The sequence below is a fragment of the Bubalus kerabau genome, chromosome 16 (genome assembly GCF_029407905.1).
Source record: "Bubalus kerabau isolate K-KA32 ecotype Philippines breed swamp buffalo chromosome 16, PCC_UOA_SB_1v2, whole genome shotgun sequence".
Lineage (NCBI taxonomy): Eukaryota > Metazoa > Chordata > Mammalia > Artiodactyla > Bovidae > Bubalus > Bubalus kerabau.
The window spans coordinates 20947104-20967708 of record NC_073639.1 but is presented as its reverse complement, the minus strand read 5'-3'; the positions used below and the strand labels follow the sequence as shown (position 1 = coordinate 20967708).

Below are 20605 nucleotides of genomic sequence, written 5' to 3'. Positions count from 1 at the left end.
AAGACCTGACTCAGCCATATAAATAAGTAAACATAAAAAAACACACTCACACAAATATTCAATAAAATTATTCATGCAGAAAAAAGATGAAATTGGATTCTTGCCTCACATATACATTCTAGGCTGGCTAAATATCTATATCTACATCTATTGATATATCTGTATCTACATCTATATCTATACCTATGCTGTGCTGTGCTTAGTCGCTCTGTTGTGTCCAACTCTTTGTGACCCTCTGGACTGCAGCCCGCCAGGTTCCTCTGTCCATGGGATTCTCCAGGCAAGAATACTGGAGTGGATTGCCATGCCCTCCTCCAGGGGATTTTCCCAACCCAGGGATCTAACCTGTGTTTCCTGCATTGCAGGTGGATTCTTTACCAGCTGACCTACCAGGGAAGCCCATCTATACCTATACCTGTACCTATGGTCCATCTTTATTTTGCATGTGTGTACTTCCTTCTCATTTATCCTCTTCTCCAGAGCTATCTGGTACCTTGCATCCCTGACCTTTGGGGAATTCTTTGATGCAAACTGGGGTGGTCCTCCTCTTCCTCACGTCTGCTTAGCACTTGTTTTCTCCGCATGGTTATGCGCTCGGCACCAGCTGGTGGAAGCTTTCACTCTGCAATGGTAGTGAGCAGCGGGCAATGGATTTGGGCAGACGCAATCTGCACAGCCAGAGACAGAGGATTGCTCTGACTTTTAGGTCCACTAAGTCACTGATGCTTTATTCATTTCTTCCCAGTTGCCCAAATTTTGCCAGGGTTTCTTCTTACATTTTCCCTGTCCATGTTGGAAAATCCCTTTGCTATAGCTTTTGTGGGGTTTTAGGAGTGCCTAGAAGTAATTTCACGTGTTCAATGCATACTTTTTACTCAGTGTTCTCCACAAACATCACTTTTACAATGAGAAAATTATATGGGTTTCCCTAGTGGTTCAGACAGTAAAGAATCTGTCTGCAATGCGGGAGACCTGCGTTCAATCCCAGGGTTAGGAAGATCCCTTGGGAAAGGGAATGGTTACCCACTCCAGCATTCTTGCCTGGAGAATTCCATGGACAGAGGAGCCTGGCAGGTTACAGTCCAAGGGTCACAAAGAGTTGGACTTGACCGAACAACTAACACTTAAAATTATATTTATGAGAGTTAGGATCCTATCTTACTTTAGGAGACTGTAGTCTCAGCTATAAGTAATTATACATGTTATTCTGTATAAGTCACTTTCTCCTCTGGGGCTAAAGCTTTAAAATCTATAAAATGAGAGTTTGTACTAGGTATATTAGATGTCTTTCCAGTTGTTACAGTTTACTTATGTATATGTTGATGCAAGTCTAGCACAGTGCCTCAGACACGGTGGGTGCTCAATAAATAATTATTTAATAAAATTACCAGTGATAAAGAGTTGTAAGTTTTTCTTTTTTGCCATAACTCTTCAGTATGTTGTTTTCCACTAAAAACTTTTCTCTTAACAAAGAAGAAAGCCTGCAATTGTATGTTTAGTACAAGTACGCACTAAATGGGTGAGTTCACTGCTCTGAGGCACAAAGAAAACGGGAATATTCTTATTCCGGGAGATAAAAAATGAGGGCTAAGGATATGGAAGCAATGTAAGTGTCCAAGATAGATGGACGGATAAAGAAGATGTGGTATGCACAGACAATGGACTTCTGCTCGGTCATAAAAAAGAACACGTTATTGCCATATGCAGCAACATAGATAGACTGGGAGCGTGTTATGCTAAGTGAAATAAGTCAGATGGAAAAAGGCAAATACTGTATAATAACACTTATATGTGGAATCTAGAAAACACAACAAACTAGTAAATACAAGAGAAAAGAAGCAAACTCACAGATACAGAGAACAAACTATGGTTACCAGTGGGATGAGGGGCAAGATAGGGCCGGGGGACTGGGAGGCACAAACTACCCTAAGACAGGCTACAAGGATGTGGTACAATACAGGGAATAGAGCCAATATTTTGTAATAACTGTGAATGGAGTGTAACCATTAAAGATTGTATAAAAATTAAAAAAAATTAAAATGAGGTCTACGTTGTAGAGATATATCCTCGCCCCTCCCACCGCTTCCCCTTTTGCATCCATCTCCTCCTCCTCCTCGTTCTTTTGGGCAATAGTCCATGAATCAACTCAGCTCATAAGAAGCCACATATTGTAGCTCACAAGTAAACTACAAGTCAACCAAAGAGCTCATCACTGAGTGATTCTATGGCTTTCAATAGAGCAGGGACAAAAACAAAGCACAGATAAGAGCTGACTGGTACACAGAGAGCTCACTGTTCCTGTAGCTTCCCACCTTCACTCCTGTCTTCTCAGCCACTGGCCTCTGCGAATTTCATGGCTTCATTCTCACTATGGTGCTTTCTAAGTTGGAATGTGTGAATTGAAAGAAAAAAGGGCCATGTGGACTGCTGTAACTATTGGCTGTTGAATTTATGATGCTATTTTGGAAACTGACTGTCCTGCACGGCTCTAGGCAAAGATAAATTCAAATCAAGACAAACAGAGATTTGCCAAAAGATGGTTCAATTTTCATGATGGGACATTTCATCAACCACAGTATCTAATCATTTTTCATTCCAAAACTGTAAAAAATGACCTGAAGACATCTGAAATTATTTTTTAGTCTGTGCTATGTTTTTAATTGAACTTGGTTTGTTCCATAATTTTTAAAAACAGAATTTTTTTCTTGAATCGAAAGAAGAAAGAAAATATTAGTCACTCAGTCATGTCTGACTCTGTGACCCCATGGACTGTATCCTGCCAGGCTCCTCTCCCATGGGATTTCCCAGGCAAGAATACTGAAGTGGGTTGCCATTTCCTTCTCCAGGGGATCTTTTCCCCCAGGGATCAAACCTGGGTCTCCTGAAATCCAGGCAGATTCCTTACTATCTGAGCCTCCAGGGAAGGCTCTCTTTAATCAAAGCAGATGTTTTAATTTGAGACTATAATAGTACAAATAAAAATGTTGACACTAAAACATTTAGAAAGTTCTCTGTAGGTGGAACTAATTGAGGAGAATAAAATAACTGTTAACAATAAAAATGTTCACTGAATTTTACCTTCTCTTTTGTGAAAGTTAATATAAAATGAATACAAAAATAGCATTGGTCTTTATTGATTTCTCACAACCCTTTGATGTGTGGGTATTATTATTTCTATTTCACAGATGAAAAAATATTTAGTCCATTTGACACAGTTGCCCCATACTACTAGACACTCTTCCTTTCTTCTCTTTGTTTCATTCATTTTAAGTACATTGAGAGAATTTAAACAGGGAGTAATATGACCTGCTTAATATTTTACAAGATCACTCTTGCAGTTAAGTGAAGAATAGATTGGTAGGTCAAGGGTGGAGGTAATCCAGCAAAAACCATTGCAGCAAAACAGATGAAACACGGGGATGGTTTGTTATAATAGGAACAGAGGTCAGATGTTATATTAAAGTAATATTTTATTTTTTTACTACTTTTAAGTTTTTATACAACTTTAAAGGTTGTATAATTTCCATTATAGTTATTACAAAATATTAGCTATATTCCCTATGTTGTACAATTCATCCTTGAGCCAGTCTTATACCCAATAGTTTGTGTCTTTTAATTTCCCACCCCTAAATTACCTCTTACCCCATCCCCACTGGTAACCCCTAGTGTGCTCTCTGAGTCTGCTTCTTTTATGTTATAGTCACTTCAGCACAGAGAAAGTATTTTGGTGGATTTAAAGATTGATCCCAAGTATCTAACACTCCATCTTGAATCTCTTTATCATAATGTTAAAAAGCATCTGCTTAGACGGTAAGCAGAAAACACTGCTGTAAACGGAGCTCTCTGACCTATTTTGTTGACTCATAACTACTACTTTCATATATTAGCACATTTAATTCTAAGTAAAATCCATCAGTAGGCTAACTGTGGTTAACCAAAACATTCTTAGTGGTGGGATTTGTTTTTATTAATTCCATTTAGTCCATAAATTATTCATATGGACTTTGGTTTCTTTCTTTCGTCTTTAATACAAAGAATGTTACCTAAAGAGTTCAGTTCAGTTCAGTCGTTCAGTCGTGTCCGACTCTTTGTGACCCCATGAACCGCAGTATGCCAAGCCTCCCTATCCATCACCAACTCCTGGAGTTTACCCAAACTCATGTCCATTGAGTCAGTGATGCCATCTAACCATCTCATCCTCTGTCGTCCCCTTCTCCTCCTGCCTTCAAACTTTCCCAACAGCAGGGTCTTTTCAAATGAGTCAGGTCTTCACATCAGGTGGCCAAAATATTGGGAGTTTCAGCTTCACCATCAGTCCTTCCAATGAACACCCAGGACTCATTTCCTTTAGAATGGACTGGTTGGATCTCCTTGCAGTCCAAGGGACTCTCAAGAGTCTTGTCCAACACCACAGTTCAAAAGCATCAATTCTTCGGTGCTCAGCTTTCTTTATAGTCCAACTCTCACAGGTTTCCTTTTGGGAAACGGACATGGCAGCTGTAGTTTTGCTGTGGGTTTGCTATAACTATCTCTATAACAGTGGGCCTGGATGACATAACGTTCCTCCCAACCTGAGATGTAGCCTGTCCTGTCTTGGGCAGGATGGGGTCTGTCTCACTGAACAGGCCCTGGCCCATCCATTGTCAACATTCCCAACTCTCCATAAATAGGAGGCACTTGGTACATGTTTGAAGCAGTGAAACTGAATTTCCTCTCTGGACATAGGGTGTCATAGGGTGATGCATAGGGTGTCAAGTTTTATGTTTTATTAACTAACAACCATAGAGTGCTTATTGACTACTTAGCATTAATATATGCCAGGGACTATCTATCTAAGTACTTTAGATTGTCCAATTGAATATTCACAATTAACCTGTGACAAAGGAAAAATTATTATTTCTATTTTCAAGTGTTAAAACTAAGGCTCAGAAAAGTAAAAAACTTCCTGGGTTTACACAACAGTAAGAGTCAGGTTCAGAATTCACACCGAGGCCTCTCTGACACCAGAGTTCATGAACGTGACTGCATCTATACTTCCGAGTTCAGAGTCTTAGTCTGAGGATGTCCCAGGCAAGAAGACTGGGTTGGGTAGCCATTTCCTTCTCTAGGGGATCTTCTTGACTCAAGAATTGAACCCATGTCTCCTGCATTGGCAGGCGGATTCTTCACCACTGAGCCACCAGTGAAGGCCTAAGCACCAGTAGCAATGGCCAGAAGATGTTGACTTTCAGGGGAGTCCACGTATCCACAGTTACATACACGCCTATATGGTTATGTGCATGTATGCATTTTTCTGGGGAAAGGGTTGCTTTTACTAGAGTCTCACAGAAATGATAAAAGTCTCAGAAGCATGCACCTAAGAGGTTTTGTGCCTAGCATAAGTTGTTCTTTTTTTTAGGCTGTGTCACGCATCATGTGTGATCTTAGTTTCCTGACCAGGGATTGAATTTGTACTCGCTGCAGTGGAAGTGCAGAGTGTTAATCTCTGGACCACCAGGGAAGTTACCAGGGTAAGTTGAAGAAAACACTGTTGTCTATAACCAAGAATGGCTTGGCTTTTTATTTTTTTTTAAATGCATTTTTTGGTTTACATTTCACTAACTGTGTGTTTCATTAACTTGACGGGACACTTTTCATCTGAAATCTCTGCTTTCCTACTTGATTGTTTCTAAATGATGGTTATTCAAAGCTCGAGCAGAAAAGGAGCCATCCTAGAATGCGTTTGATATTTACTCCACTGCCTGAGCTATGAAAGGAGGCACAGAGCAGCAGTGGCTGGAATAAATCCTCCTCTGTTGGGAATTAACAAACGTTGCCCGCATAATGTGGTCTCTGTGTTGAGAGAAAGTAAGGGGTTGACGAATATCAACCCCCAGGTATTTTGATTCTCCAGTAAGTTTGATGTTCACGTGTTCTGCACCACATAAAAGCTTATTTCCCCCCACCATGTACTTGAAAAATAAGTTTTCAAAGAAATTAGCATCCTTCTGGACATTAATTTGGATGCTGAGGCCTTCCCAGGTGGCTCTGTGGTCAAGAACCTGCCTGCCAGTGCAGGAGACATGGGTTTGATCCCTAGGTCAAGAAGATGCCCTGGAGAAGGAAATGGCAAGCCACTCAAGTATTCTTGCCTGGGAAATCCCATGGACAGAGGAGCCTGGCAGGCTACAGTTAACGGGGTCACAAAAGAGCTGGACACGACTTAACAACTAAACAACAAACACTGCTTATATATATATTCCCTGTTGTAATCTTAGTGGGAAAGTTGCTTCAATTCCAAATGCAGAGTATTTTCAGTAAGGAAATGTGTCTCTTTCACGTGTATTCCTTGCTTTTTTCTCTTTTGCTCAATAAGAATTTTTGAGAAGATAAACTTCTGATTTGATTTAAATTTTCTGTGTTATGAATAGATTCTGCTGTGGGGATGGTGAATCTTTGGGTCACTTTCTTCAGAGGCTGTGCAACAATATTAACAATAATTCCAGGCATTGCTCTAAGCAATTACATGTTACGTATGTCATCCTGACAAAGATGCTCTGGAGCAGACGAATGATTACCCCAATGACTGCTTCACATTTTACAGGTGAAGTCAACTTGTCTAAGGTCAAGAACAGAAAGAGGCAGAAATGGAATCCCAACCCAAGGGCCAGTGGTGTCGACGGCTATGCTATTGTGCAATGGCAGTGGCATGGCTGCTAGATTTCTATCTGGCTGCTGTGGTTTAGTCGCTCAGTCATATCTGACTCTTCACGACCCCATGGACTGTAGCCCACCAGGCTCCTCTGTCCATGGGATCTCCCAGGCAACAATACTGGAGTGGGTTGCCATTCCCTTCTCTAAGGGATCTTCCAGACCCAGGGATCAAACTCACGTCTCCTGCATTGGCAGGTGGATTCTTTCCCAACGAGCCACCTGGGAAGCCCTAGGTTATTCCCAAAGATTATACTTGGCCACCTTGGAGAACCAAACATTCCAGGCTTACAATATAAATTCACCCATTTTAGCCAAGTGACTCCTAAAAATTGTTCAGATAGAACAGGGGAACTTTTGCCTTTTTAAATGTTTGCTCTATAATCATAAATGTAAACATGGTGAGCTCAAATCAGGAAAATTCTTTCTCACCTGGGGACATTTACAGCATTGTTTTTTATTCTGACTTAGTATAGGAGAACTCCCTGAAGTTTGGATATCAAATTAGATCACAAGTTAGGATTTAATTCTTTGCTTTTATCTCTTTGTCATTGGTTTTCTTTCCCTGTGACCCTTCACCTAGCAGAGGAAGGTTTTCTCCAATTGCTCAAATTCCTTTTGATTTCATTAAAAATTCATTCATTGAGTAATTCCTTACTGAGTGCCAAGAGAAGGCAGAACGTGACTTTTGCACTAGTTGTACATTAGTTTTTACAGGAAAGAAAGCAAAATCTAGTGAACATTTATGCTGTTAATAGCTATTTTACAATTCCTAATTAGTACTACCTACAGGAAACCTTCAGCATTAAGCATAATATCTGGTATACGGAATGCTCTTGGTAATTGTGACTATGATTGGAATGAAAAAAGAGTAAAAGAGGGAAGGCTAGCAGATAGGTTTAGAGAGACAGGTAGATATCATGCAGATATTCACTTCTTCCATTATAAAACTATATTTTATAATAAAATCATAAATTACATTAATTTATATTGCAAGTAGAAAATTATCTACAGGCTTCATGTATTCATTCATCAATCTATCATTTATTCATCCAATAGGAATTTATTGAACACTTCTTAGGTACACAGCACTGTTGATGACCTTTGGAGGAAATAAAGATGAACTAAACACAGGCTCTGCTTTTAACTTGAAAGCAATCTAGTAAAAGAAATCAACTTATTTGTGTCTATATACATCTAATACTGGAGAAGGAAATGGCAACCCACTCCAGTATTCTTGCCTAGAGAATTCCATGGACATAGGAGCCTGGCAGGCTACAGTCCGTAGGGTCACAAAGAGTTGGACACAGCTGAAGCAACTTAGCACGCATGTATGCACATCAAATATAAGATGATATATGTTAAAAGAGAGGTATAAATAAATTCTAGAGAAACAGAAAGGTAAGGAAAACTTCATCTCCAGCTGGGTAACTAACCCTCATGAAGTAGGTTACATGTAAACCAGTGGTGAAAGCTGACTAGTGCTGGGAAGTATGGAGATGAGGAAGATGGCATTTCTTTTAAGAGATCTAAGTATCTGTTATATCTGAACAATTTTAGGAGGCACTTGTCTAAATGGATGAATTTACACTGTAAGCCTGGAATGGTTGGTTCTCTAAGGTAGCCAAGTATTGTCTACAGGAAGATGGCTTTTCTTTTAGGAGAACCTACCTGACTAATCATCATCAGAGCAAATGTCAAGGCATGCGGATGGTTTGATTCGGCTGTAGCTTAGGATATGGAGAACCATAGCAAAGCACCAGATCAAGCCCATAGACACTCTGCCCTCTTCTTGCCCTCTGTGCTTTCCTGTTCCACAGGGAGCCAGAAGACGGAACTACATTTCCCAGTTCCCTTTGGCAGTTGGCTTTCTCTTAGGTCCTGCCAAGGAGATTGGAAGGTGGGAGGAAGCCCCTGTGCTTCTAGTTCAGGCTGGTCCCTGTGGGCTCCAGAAGTGTTGGCCATGCCTTCAACAGAATCAGAGAGAGAAGGATCCTGACCGCCTACTCAGAGCTGGTGGTCTCCCCAGCAGAAGCCAGACAGTTCTGGCAACATCAGAATAGTGTGTGTTCAGGATCTTGGGATATCTTGCTCCTCCAGTCTTCCAAACTGGTTTTGTTTTTGATAAATCTACTCTAATGAAGCATGATTTTGATGAGTTTTGATGGATGTGATGGATGTAAGTACTCGATTTCTATTTCCCCCAGAGTTTTGTCTCCTCTCTTTATGGTCATTTCCTCCCTCTGTCCCTGGTCTCAGCTTATATCTGATCTGCTTTTTTTAAAATTTAAATTTATTTATTTTAATTGGAGGCTAATTACTTTACAGTATTGTATTGGTTTTGCCATACATTAACATGAATCCGCCATGGGTGTACACGTGCTCACCATCCTGAACCCCTCTTCCACCTCCTTCCCAGTACCATCCCTCTGGGTCATCCCAGTGCACCAGCCCCGAGCATCCTGTATCCTGCATTGAACCTGGACTGGCGATTAGTTTCTTATATGATATTATACATGTTTCAATGCATTTCTCCCAAATCATCCCACCCTCTCCCTCTCCCGCAGAGTCCAAAAGACTGTTCTATACATCTGTGTCTCTTTTGCTGTCTCACATACAGGGTTATCATTACCATCTTTCTAAATTCCATATATATGTGTTAGTATACTGTATTGGTGTTTTTCTTTCTGGCTTACTTCACTCTGTATAATAGGCTCCAGTTTCATCCACCTCATCAGAACTGATTCAAATGTATTCTTTTTAATGGCTGAGTAATACTCCATTGTGTATATGTACTGATATGCTTTCTTTTTTATAATTCTTTTTCAGGGTTTGTCAACACTGGCACAACTGATACTTGGGGCTGGAGAATTCTTTGTTGTCATGGGAATGTGCTGGGAATTGCAGGATATTTTATAGCATTCTTGGTCTCTACCCACTGATGCCATTAGCACCACCCCCTCCCCAGTTATGACAATCAAAAACTCTCCAGTCATTGCCAAATGCTCTCTGAGAGACAAAACCACCCCTAGTGGGTAACCATGGCTCAAGATAAATATATATTTTCTGTAATTTTACATACCTGCAATGTTATAGTATGCACTCTTGTGTCTGGTTTCTTTCACTCATTATACTCATTGTGAAATCCACTAATAATGTCACATATATCAATAGTTCACACCTTTTTATTGCTGAATAGCGATTCATTGTATGGATAGATCACATTTTGCTTATCCATTCATAAACTGATGAATCTTTGAATTATTTCCAGTTGTTTGGCTATTGTAAACAAAGCTTCTCTGAACATTTATATGCAAGTCTTTTTGAGGGCATGCATTTTCATTTCTCTTGAGTAAATACCCAGAAGCACATTGCTGGGTCCATCTGGTTGGGTCTATGTAACTACATGAGAAACTGCCAAGTTTTTGTGTGTGTGTGTGGCAAAAAATCACAATGCATTAAATTTACTCTCAAAACAACTTCCAAGTATACAGTACAATACTGTCGACCACATGCACATTGTTGTACAACAGATGTCCAGGACACCACCATCCTGCATGATTCTTGCAAGATAAGGGTCCAACTTCTTTCTTTCGCTCATGCATTTCCAGTTTTCCCAGCACCGTTTGTTGAGAAGATTATCCTTCCCCACTGTGTAGTCTTGGCATCCTCGTCACAGAGAATTTGACCATATATGTGAGGGTTTATTTTTGGGTTCTTTCTTTGCTTTCCTTGGCCCATATGTTTTTATGCCAGTTCTACACTGTTTTGATTATGGTAGCTTTGTAAGATACTTTGAAATCAGGAAGTGTGAGGCCTCTAGCTTTGTTCTCAGAGAATCATTTTGGCTACTCAGGGTCTTTTGAGATTCCATATAAATTTAAGGATTTTTTTTAACTTCTGCAAAACATGACATTGGGATTTTGATAGAGGTTGCATTGAATCCGTAGATTGCTCTGCCTAGTATGAACAGTTCAACAATATTAAGTCTCCCAATCCACAAATAGGGGATGGCTTTCTATTTATTTGCATCTTTTATATTTTTTCAGCAATGTTTTCCAGTTTTTAGTGTACAAGTCTTTCATCTCCTTAGTTAAGTTTACTCCTAAATACTTTATTCTTTTTGATGCTACTGTATGATATTGTTTCCTTAATTTTCTTTTCAGGTTTTTCATCCTTAGTGTATGGAAAAGCAACTGGTTTCTGTGTGTTTTGTCAAATGCTTTTTATGAATCAATTGAGATGACCTTGTTATTTCTATCCTTTTTTCTACTAAATTGGTGTATCACATGCAGAGATCTATAACACATTTCAAGTTAATTTTGTGTATGGTGGAAGATAAAGGCTGGCGTTCAGTTCTCCTGACACTTTTGAAATCAATTTCTTGTATTGCATTCCCCTATTTTGAAATACCTAGAGCATTTTCCACTTTCCTGACTGGTCTCACTGAATACAGCAAAGGGGTTGGAAAGATAGGCTGTGCTAAAACTGAAGAGTGATTTGAATGCCAGGCTGAAGTGTCATGACATTAACATACCTGGATTATATCATGTTTGTGCATAAAAGTACTTGCTTAAATTGGTGAAAATAAACAACCTCAGTTTCCTTATCAGTGAAATAGTGACAATAATATTTTTGTAGTCTATAACAAGATCTGGTCTCTGTGTGTGTGTGTGTGTGTGTGTGTGTGTGTGTGTAAACACACCGACATAGGGCTTCACTTCACAGTGTCTGGCACATGCTGTGCCAGATAAGAGGCAGCTATTATTGTATTTAGTACATGTACTGAGAACCTGCTTTATTCCTGTCCCATTAAGCCTCTTGGCTTCCTTCTTTGTCTATCAAAGTCCTGATGGACAAAGGGTGCCCTTTCTTTCTCTGGCCACTACCCCAGTGTTTCTGTAATGCTCTATTTCTTCAGTGTGATCAGATGTAGGTTAATGCATCAACATTTCATAAAGAGCTCATTTGCCATGTGACAGCCTTATCCCTCTTGCTGGTACAAGTGTTGCTCTGTTACAAGATAGTCCAACATAAGAGCCAGAAGAAACTAGAGAACAGGCTCTGATGGAAATACAAGATCTAGTTTAAAGGTCAAGCTGCAGAACACAGCAAAGTAGGGGATCCTTCACATCTCTCTAGAAGGGGCTGGGGAGGGGAGGACAGACTCAGGAGCACAGTTTCTGACATGTATTTTTTTTTTTTTAAAGAATGAAGCAATTTAAATAGTGAAACTGTTGAGATCAAGTCCTCAAAAAAAGCTTAAGCAAAGTATAGGCAGATAAATAGCCAAGTTTCCCTGATGGCTTAGATGGTAAAAAATCTGTCTGCAATGCAGGAGACCTGGGTTTGATCCCTGGGTCAGGAAGATCCCCTGGAGAAGACAATAGCTACCCACTCCAGGGTTCTTGCCTGAAGAATTCCATGGACAGAGGAGCCTGATGGGCTTTTTCCCAAACAGCTCAGCATTAAACTAGAGATGCAACACTGCCATGAGCACAGTGGAGTCTCCCTAACAGGCATCATTTTACATCAACCTGTTTTACTATCACAATTGATTTAAGGTTTTTTTTTTTTTTAAATAATTATTAATTTGGCTACACTGGGTCTTAGTTGTGGTATGCAGCATCTAGTTCCCTGACCATGGATTGAACTCAGGCCCCTTGCATTGGGAGTATGGAGTCTTAGTCTCTGGACCACCAGGGAAGTCCCCTTGATTTAAGGTTTTTAATATAGTTGTTGTTTCTGACCTTTCTGACCACATACTTCTCTATAAAACACATGGAGAAGCCTGTTTAGAAAATGTCAAGACTGCAAGTCATTTGTTTAGAAGAACTCAGACTGCCTCCTCCTCCGATAAATACAACATAATTCACCTTTGGCTGGTTTGAGAACAGTTTACAACCTGGTGTTTGGGGGCAGGAGGGGTGGGCTCAAACTGGTGACAATACTAAGCCCTCAAGAGCTGATAGACACAGTTAGAAAAAGGGGCCCGATGTTTTGGCCCAGAGCCTGAGTTAGTATTGCAGCAATAAATGACTGAGATTCACCTAGTTGGATGTGTTTACACACCTTCCTGGAAATCCTAATGGATTCTATCTTCAGCTTCTAATCGCAAGAGCAGTGGGCCAGTCATGCATAAAATCTGATCACAACCAAACCCATTCCTCTGGCTCACAGGATGCAATTTCTAGCTCTTTGTATCTAGAACAAAACCCAGACTTTTAAGCAATATTTGGCCATGCAGTGGGAATCCCTTGGCATGAGTTTAGGGTGAGAATAAAGGTGATACAAATGAGGAAAGCTGTTCAACAAGGACAAGTAAAAGGGCAGAGGGCATAAGGGGAACATTAAGCTGACCAGACATTCATATGGCAGGGGACAACAAAGCGGGGGAGTGTGGGTGGGTAACAGCACTGTTAGGAAATAGCTGGGAAACGGCTGAACCTGGGACTTGAACTCAGCTCTTCGGTTCCTGTTCTGAAGGTGTTCATGGTGCTCCGTGACACCCTAGGGTTCTGCAGTGAGGGAACTGGGGAGACTGAACAGCAGTGGAAGATGGCGGTGACGACCCCAAAGGTGACGACAGCAGCTAGGGCAAGGACAGCTGAGGCAGGTCCCCCCAAACCCACCACTCCCTGCTCCTCCCCTAGTATTCAGTGTAGCAATATTCAGAGGCAGACGACTAATCAGCACTGCAATGAATCTTGACTGAAATCACTTCATTAATCTGATCTTCATTGCCTTTGCTCATCTGATCTTTATTTCCTGGGAAGCCAAAACAAATCTGGTAGTTACAATTCACTTCACCAAAATGCCTCTTCTTAAGATGATCCAACGAGGGAGGGGAAAGGGCCTAAACTTCACTCGACTCTGTGCTGGGCACTTTTCACTTATTTGCTTGAAAAACCAAAGATTTTAAACTTCCATGTTTACTGCATCTGAATTGTACACCCATACTGAATTATACATATGAAAGGGTTTGGCTACTAAAAACCCAAGTAAAAAGAAGGGTGTGGCTAAGTTCAGCCTTCCCCACAATGGCATTTGCATCCTAACTTGGTCTCTCATAGGTGGAGTAGAAGCTCTGGATGACTCTGCTTCTGGTCCCCACTGATTCCTTCCCATCAGGGAGGGGTGTGGTCAGAGGTTGGAGGGCACCGTTGCCCACTGCAATCCCCCTTTCTTCTGAAGAACACCTGCAATCCCTTTTTTCTGAAGAACACCTGTAACCCACAACATGCCTGATACCTGATTAACAGCATTGTTGTATGTCACTGTTTAAATAAATATTCCACCCATGGATGATTTTCTCTTACCTAGAGCAGACTGTTTGCTCTAAGAGGGCTGGAGCTTATTTTGCATAGCCACTACCAAACCTCTATCTCCTACACTATCCAAATAAAAGAAACACAATGGTTATCAACTAAATGAACTGAAAAAATGAATGGGAAGCTCTGAAGAAATCATATTAGTTTTTTAAAGGCTAAAAACATTGGGGAGGGAGATTCCTATTCTTCTGATTTAATTGCGAAGTTGAATACATTACACCAAGGCATCAGGCGAGCCCATAGAATAGGCTAAGGAAAACTCGAGATTAACATACACATACTACTATATATAAACGAGATAACAAGGACCTACTGTATAGCACAGGGAACTCTACTCAATATTCTGTAATAACCTATATGGGAAAAAAATCTGAAAAAGAATAAATATATGTATGTGCATACTAAGTCACTTCAGTTGCATCTCTTTACAATCCTATGGACTGTAGCCTGCCAGGCTCCTTTGTCCATGGGATTTTCCAGTCAAGAATACTGGAGTGGGTTTCCATGGCTTCCTCTGGGAGATCTTCCCAACCCAGGGATGGAACCCTTGTCTCTTACATCTCTTGCATTGGCAGGTAGGTTTTTTTTACCACTAGTGCTACCTGGAAAGCCTCAATATATATAACTGAATCACTTTGCTGTACGCCTGAAACTAACACACCATTGTAAATCAACTATACTCCAATAAAATTTAAAAGAATAAAAATACAAAAAACTCCCCCAGATCTACACCTCACAGTAAGTGGCTTATTTGTATGTATGAGCCAGGAATTTTACTTTTGCTCTTTCCAAGTCCCGCACCTTAGTAGGTATCTTCTATCTTCTATTTCTGGCTTATTTCTTTAATGATTTCAGAATTATTCTCAGCACCTCCTTGAGAAAAGGTGCCCCCTGTGTGGAATTCTGTCCCTGGAATAGGTGTGGGTGTGGCCAAGCCAGGTGTGGGTGTGGCCAACCAGGTGGGGGTGTGGCCAAGCCAGGTGTGGGTGTGACCAAGTCAGTAGCTTGTTAAGCTTGAAAATGTGAATTGGAAAGGTACCACTTATAATTGGATGACCATGACTGGGGAAACATATCAACGATAAACACAGAATTGAAAATGACTATAAACCCAGCAATGTTTCAGTAGAAGGATGAAAAAAATCTGAGGCAGAAGTATTTCAGCCTAATATTCTTGAATATGTGTTCGAAGGCCAAGTGCCCTGAACAAGCCTGATGGGAGTTTCTGGAATTTAATGTGGGGGTTAAGGTCTTAGTGTTTTCTGCACCAGCCCAAGAGCGATCATTCTTCCTTCTCTTTTGTAAACTAACGAAAGCTATACAAATCCCTTATGTAGACAAAGCCTTTAGCAGATCTGGCAAATGATACCTATTTTTTAAAAAGAGCACTTGGCAAAGTAACTTCTACTTTGTACACATCTGTTTTACATCTGTTAGAATCTAAATTTTTTAGAGAAGGGGCAATTTTATCCAAGCTCAAAATAGGCATTAATAAATACTATACTAAATCACTACCATCGTTGGCAAATGGTTTCATTTAATTAATAAAGCAGACTTTGAGATTAACCTCTGGTGAGGTCTTCAAGATATTTTAAGAATATTTTACAATGTCTTTTCTCCCTAGTTATTCTTAATATTTGTGATTTTGGATAATTGAAAGTCATTCCAACATGTGGCCCATGTAGAGTCTGAATTTTTAAGAAATGAATCATGCTGCTGCTTTTTGGAATGATTATTGATGTTTATAGTATATGTCCAGTCCCTCTCTCTCTCTCTTTTTTTTACTCCATGGTTGATTTACAAATTTTGTCTGGGACAGTGCTCCTGCCTAACTTTGATTGCTCCATACTGTGTTTATCATTTTGCCAATGTTTTCCAGTAGCACATGACCAATGAACATTTTGAACTTGCATTTTCAAAGAATCTGCAGCCAGATCACAAATAGGAGGTGCTATATTGCTGGAGAGATCTTACCATGTTCATTTCAATGTCTATTTTTTTTTCCGTGCTTTTCCTCCTTGAAAATATTTTATATTTCTTTGTCATAGAAGACCAGCTGCCTGAGACTATTTGTAAAGTCTCCTGCAATGTGGGATGCTTTGTCAATAATGGTAAATATGGTGTTAAAAATTAATAAATCTTCAAATAACATGCAACATACTCATCTGATGCTAAGTCTCCATGGATACCATGGAAGCATCTTCAATTCCAGCGAGGTCCCAGGGAGAGCAGATTACCCCTGGGATCTGCAAGCCCTGGGATCTGGCAAAAGCAGTGAGGGTCCTTGAGAACTTTATCTTTGCTGGTTCTGTTTCTGAACCTACTAGGCTGCCTTCAATTTTCCTCCATTCTCTCTAAGGAAAATAAAACTCATGGAGAGGGACCAGGAGGTGCGAACAGAGTGAGAGCTGATTGGGATTTCTGAGACTCCTTGAACATTCTCCCTCAAAAAGTTGACTGTAATTCCAGTATGGGGGCAAATACATTTTTCCTTTTTACGGCTGCATTTTTAGAGACGGGGTGTCTCTAGGAGGAAGGATACATATGTAAGCACCGAGAGAACCCTGGAGGTAGAAGATGGACAGATGATAAGCACAGACATGCATCACCATAAAAGCAAGTCCCATCAAACTGTCTTGGAGGATAAAAACTCTAAGAAATGAGCTATATACATGATGAGGATTAAGCCATGATTCTATACATCCCATAACTGCCACTGTCATCAAGACAGAAAAATAAAAGCAAAGAAAGACAGTTCCTACCATTATTACCTCTTTCCAAGTGTTGTGTGTATGTGTGTGTGCATGTGCGTGCGTGTGTGTGTGTGTGTGTGTGTGTGTGTGTGCTGTCACTCAGTCGTGTCTGACTCTTGGCAACCCCATGGACTGTAGCCTGCCAGGCTCCTCGGTCCATGGGATTTTCCAGGCAAGAGTACTGGAGAAATGGGTAGCCATTTCCTCCTCCAGCGGCTCTTCTCGACCCAGGGATTCATCTCAAGTCTCTTGCGTCTCCTGCATTGGCAGGCAGATTCTTTACCACCGAGCCACTTGAGAAGCCCCCTTCCAAGTGTTGCTGCTGCTGCTGCGTCGCTTCAGTCGTGTCCAGCTCTGTACGACCCCATAGACGGCAGCCTCCCAGGCTCCCGTCCCTGGGATTCTCCAGGCAAGAACACTGGAGTGGGTTGCCATTTCTTTCTCCAGTGCATAAAAGTGAAAAGTGAAAGTGAAGTCGCTCAGTCGTGTCCGACTCTTCACGACCCCATGGACTGCAGCCTACCAGGCTCCTCCATCCATGGGATTTTCCAGGCAAGAGTACTGGAGTGGGGTGCCATTGCCTTCTCTGTCCAAGTGTTAAGTTCCTTAAATATATTTTCAACACTATATCTTTGGTAGAAATTAATGCTGTGCAACCACTACCAACTAATTAGAACAATTTTGCAGGTCTGAGCTGCCAAGAACCCAAAGGAAGTATAAGATGTAACGCTGTTACCTTATCCTTTTCTATTTAGCAGTTAATTTGATGACACTGAAGACCTCTTTTCTCAGCAAAATTACATATTTGAGAAAAATCAACTGCGATTCTTTTCCAAATTCATCTTTTGCTCTGTTGGATCAAGGGCTTGCTTTAGTGTCTCAGATTGTTACAGGCATCTTCTCTACAGAAAGCAATTCCTTTTACCCTAGGTGATTCTGGAGTTACTGGTTCTGCTCACAATGTAAGTGAATGCCTGCATCAGCACATAGGTTATACATCAGGTGCGCAGTGTTTCATGAGCAAAGGAGCAATTATAATAATAAAAAGACAGTGTCCTCTGCCCCAAAGAGCAATGTTGGCTGCCAGGATTAAGCCTCCATCAAGATCATAATCAAGGCAGGCTGAATAAAAATGTACTTGTATTTTCCATGGAGTTTCCATTGGCATTGGGATCAGTATCACAGGGACCAGTGATGGTCTTCATCACAGGCATGGATAGATGGGGAGGGGGGTGTCTATGAAGAAGGATCCACCCAAGGACCAATCACACAAAACCACACTATTGTGGCCCGTTGGAAAATTTACAAAGCTGAGTCGACAAAGAAGGAGGTAACCTTAGTTGGGTTGAAGAGAATGTTCCAACTCCAGTGCCCCTGAATGCAATTACTATGGGAGTAGATACAGACCACATTTAAATGGGCCCTAAGGATAAGATGGGCTTCCCTGATGGCTCAGCAGGTAAAGAATATGCCTGTAATGCAGGAGATGCAGAAGACCTGAGTTCGATCCTTGGGTTGGTAAGATACCCTGGAGAAGGCAACCTACCCCAGCTCTCTTGCCAGGAAAATCCCTGGACAGAGGCGTGCAGCAGGCTGCTGTTTGTGCGGTCGAAAACAGTTGGACCCAACTTAGCGACTGAGCAGCACACAAGGATAAGACTATGAATGTGAGTCATCCAGGTTCTGTCCTCCTTGGGCGCACATTCTGGGGTAGAGGCATACATTTCCAAACTCTGGTTTTAGAAAGAATCACATGGGAAGTCTGGTAAGAATGACCGTTCTCAGCTCATCCATGGAAATTGTGATTTAGCAGATCTGGAGTGGAAGCTGGGGTCTGCACTCTAATTATAGCCCAGGCAGGTATTCAGACCACACTTGAGAAGCTCCAGTGTGAGACGAGACCCTGGGGTGTGGAGAAGGACAAGAGCTCCCATGCCAGCCTTCCACCTACTCAACGTAGGACTTCTGGTGAGGTTCCCAACTGCTCTCCACTTCAGTATCTTGTATGTAAAGGAGTGGCAGCAATTGTGAAGGTTAACTAAAATACGTAAAAACATTCTCTACAAGATCCTTGGCACATAGTATATGCTTAATAATGTCTGAGTTCCTTCTACTTCTTCTCTGACTGAGAGATAATACGAACATTGTTTTTTGCTTTTTAACTTTGTATTGGCTTCCCTGGTGGCTCAAATGGTAAGAATCTGCCTGCAATGCAGGAGACAGGGGTTCGATCCCCGGGCTGGGAAGATCCCCTGGAGAAGGGAAAGGCTACCCACTTCAGTATTCTGGCCTGGAGAATCCTCATGGATAGAGGAACCTGGAGGACTACAGTCCATGGGGTTGCAAAGAGTCGGACACAACTGAGCAACTAAACACATATTGTATGGGGTATAGCCAACCAACGATGTTGTGATAGCTTCAGGTGGACAGCAAAGGGACTCAACCATACATACGCATGTATCCATTCTCCCCAAACTTTCCTCCCATCCAGGCTGCCACATAACACCAAGCAGAGTTCCATGTGCTATGCAGTAGGCTCTTGCAGAGAACACATTTTGAACACCCTTAATGCACCAAGTGCTTTTCTAACGCATTTTCATTACACTTAATCCCATGAGGTAGATGTTTTTCTTACTCTATTTTACAGGTGAGAAACAAAGATGCAGAAAAGTTAAGCAATTAACCCCCAGTTGCCCAATCAGCAGGTGACAGGGCCGGCCTTGACTTAGCTCTACTGCTGAGAACTTAAATTATCTGCAGAGGTGTCAATTAGGGATGGGAAATGTTAAAACCTCTTCATGCTGTCTCATAAAGGCCCACCCTCTGCTTCCCAGAAGCTTTGCCATCTGGCCATGTCCCCGATGCCTCACCAGCTGAAGATGACACGCTCGGTGTGGACACGAGCATATACAGTTATGATCTGGCTGTAAAGTCTATCATAGGGCACAGGTGCTGGGAATCACTGTACCTTAAGCTAGGAACTGTCTTACTTGTAGGGCTGTCTTGCCTTTGTTCAGATATTGGACAGCCTTTAGATCTATTTATGGTCTTTCCTGATGGCTCAGATGGTAAAGAATCTGCCTGCAATGCAGGTGGCCTGGGTTTGATCCCTGGGTCAGGAAGATCCCCTGGAGAAGAGAATGGCAACCCACTCCAGTATTCTTGCCTGGAGAATCCCATGGACAGAGAAGCCTGGTGGGCTACAGTCCACGGGATTGCAAAGAGTTGGGACATGACTGAGTGACTAACACACAGAGATCTATTAAAGAAACAAAATCCTAATATAAATTTGGAGAGCTGTTCCCTTTCTAACTAGCTAAACTGGAAGCACAGTTTCACTCCTAGGAGGAGCAAATTGACAGTCATGACCAGAAACCCCAATTACCCCTGCTGAGATGTAGTTAGCTACTGGGACGCAAAGTTGTTGATCTTGGGTTGTATTTATGTCCACCTGTATGCCATCTAAACACAGAGACTGCAGGTGTGTGTAAGCACTGTTTGAGGCACTCCGAAAACTACATATAATATGCAGTTATGAACGTGTGTATACACATGTGATTGTGTGTATAAATAGGTGTAGCTGTGTTCCTGCTATACACATGTGCCTACACGTGAATGTTTCTACATATAACATGTATGCGCCCACACGTGTGAGGGCTTATTTATCCTCCTGCATAGATTTTCTTCATCTCCATGACAGGGAAGACTTGCCTTTGAATCCATTGTGTTTCTGCTTGGTTTGACTTCCAGATCCAATTTTCTAATTGATGACTTATTTAAATAACAGTTGAGGTATTATGCTGGCATTATTTTTTCTGAAAAAATTCATTC

General features: G+C 41.3%; 1 protein-coding gene across 2 annotated transcripts in view; it reads right to left on the bottom strand.

The window, feature by feature from the left end:
- The window catches only part of RNF150 (ring finger protein 150), a 285623-nt gene that overhangs the window by 13681 nt on the left and 251337 nt on the right, over positions 1 to 20605 (bottom strand). The gene's annotated exons all lie outside the window — the stretch shown is intronic.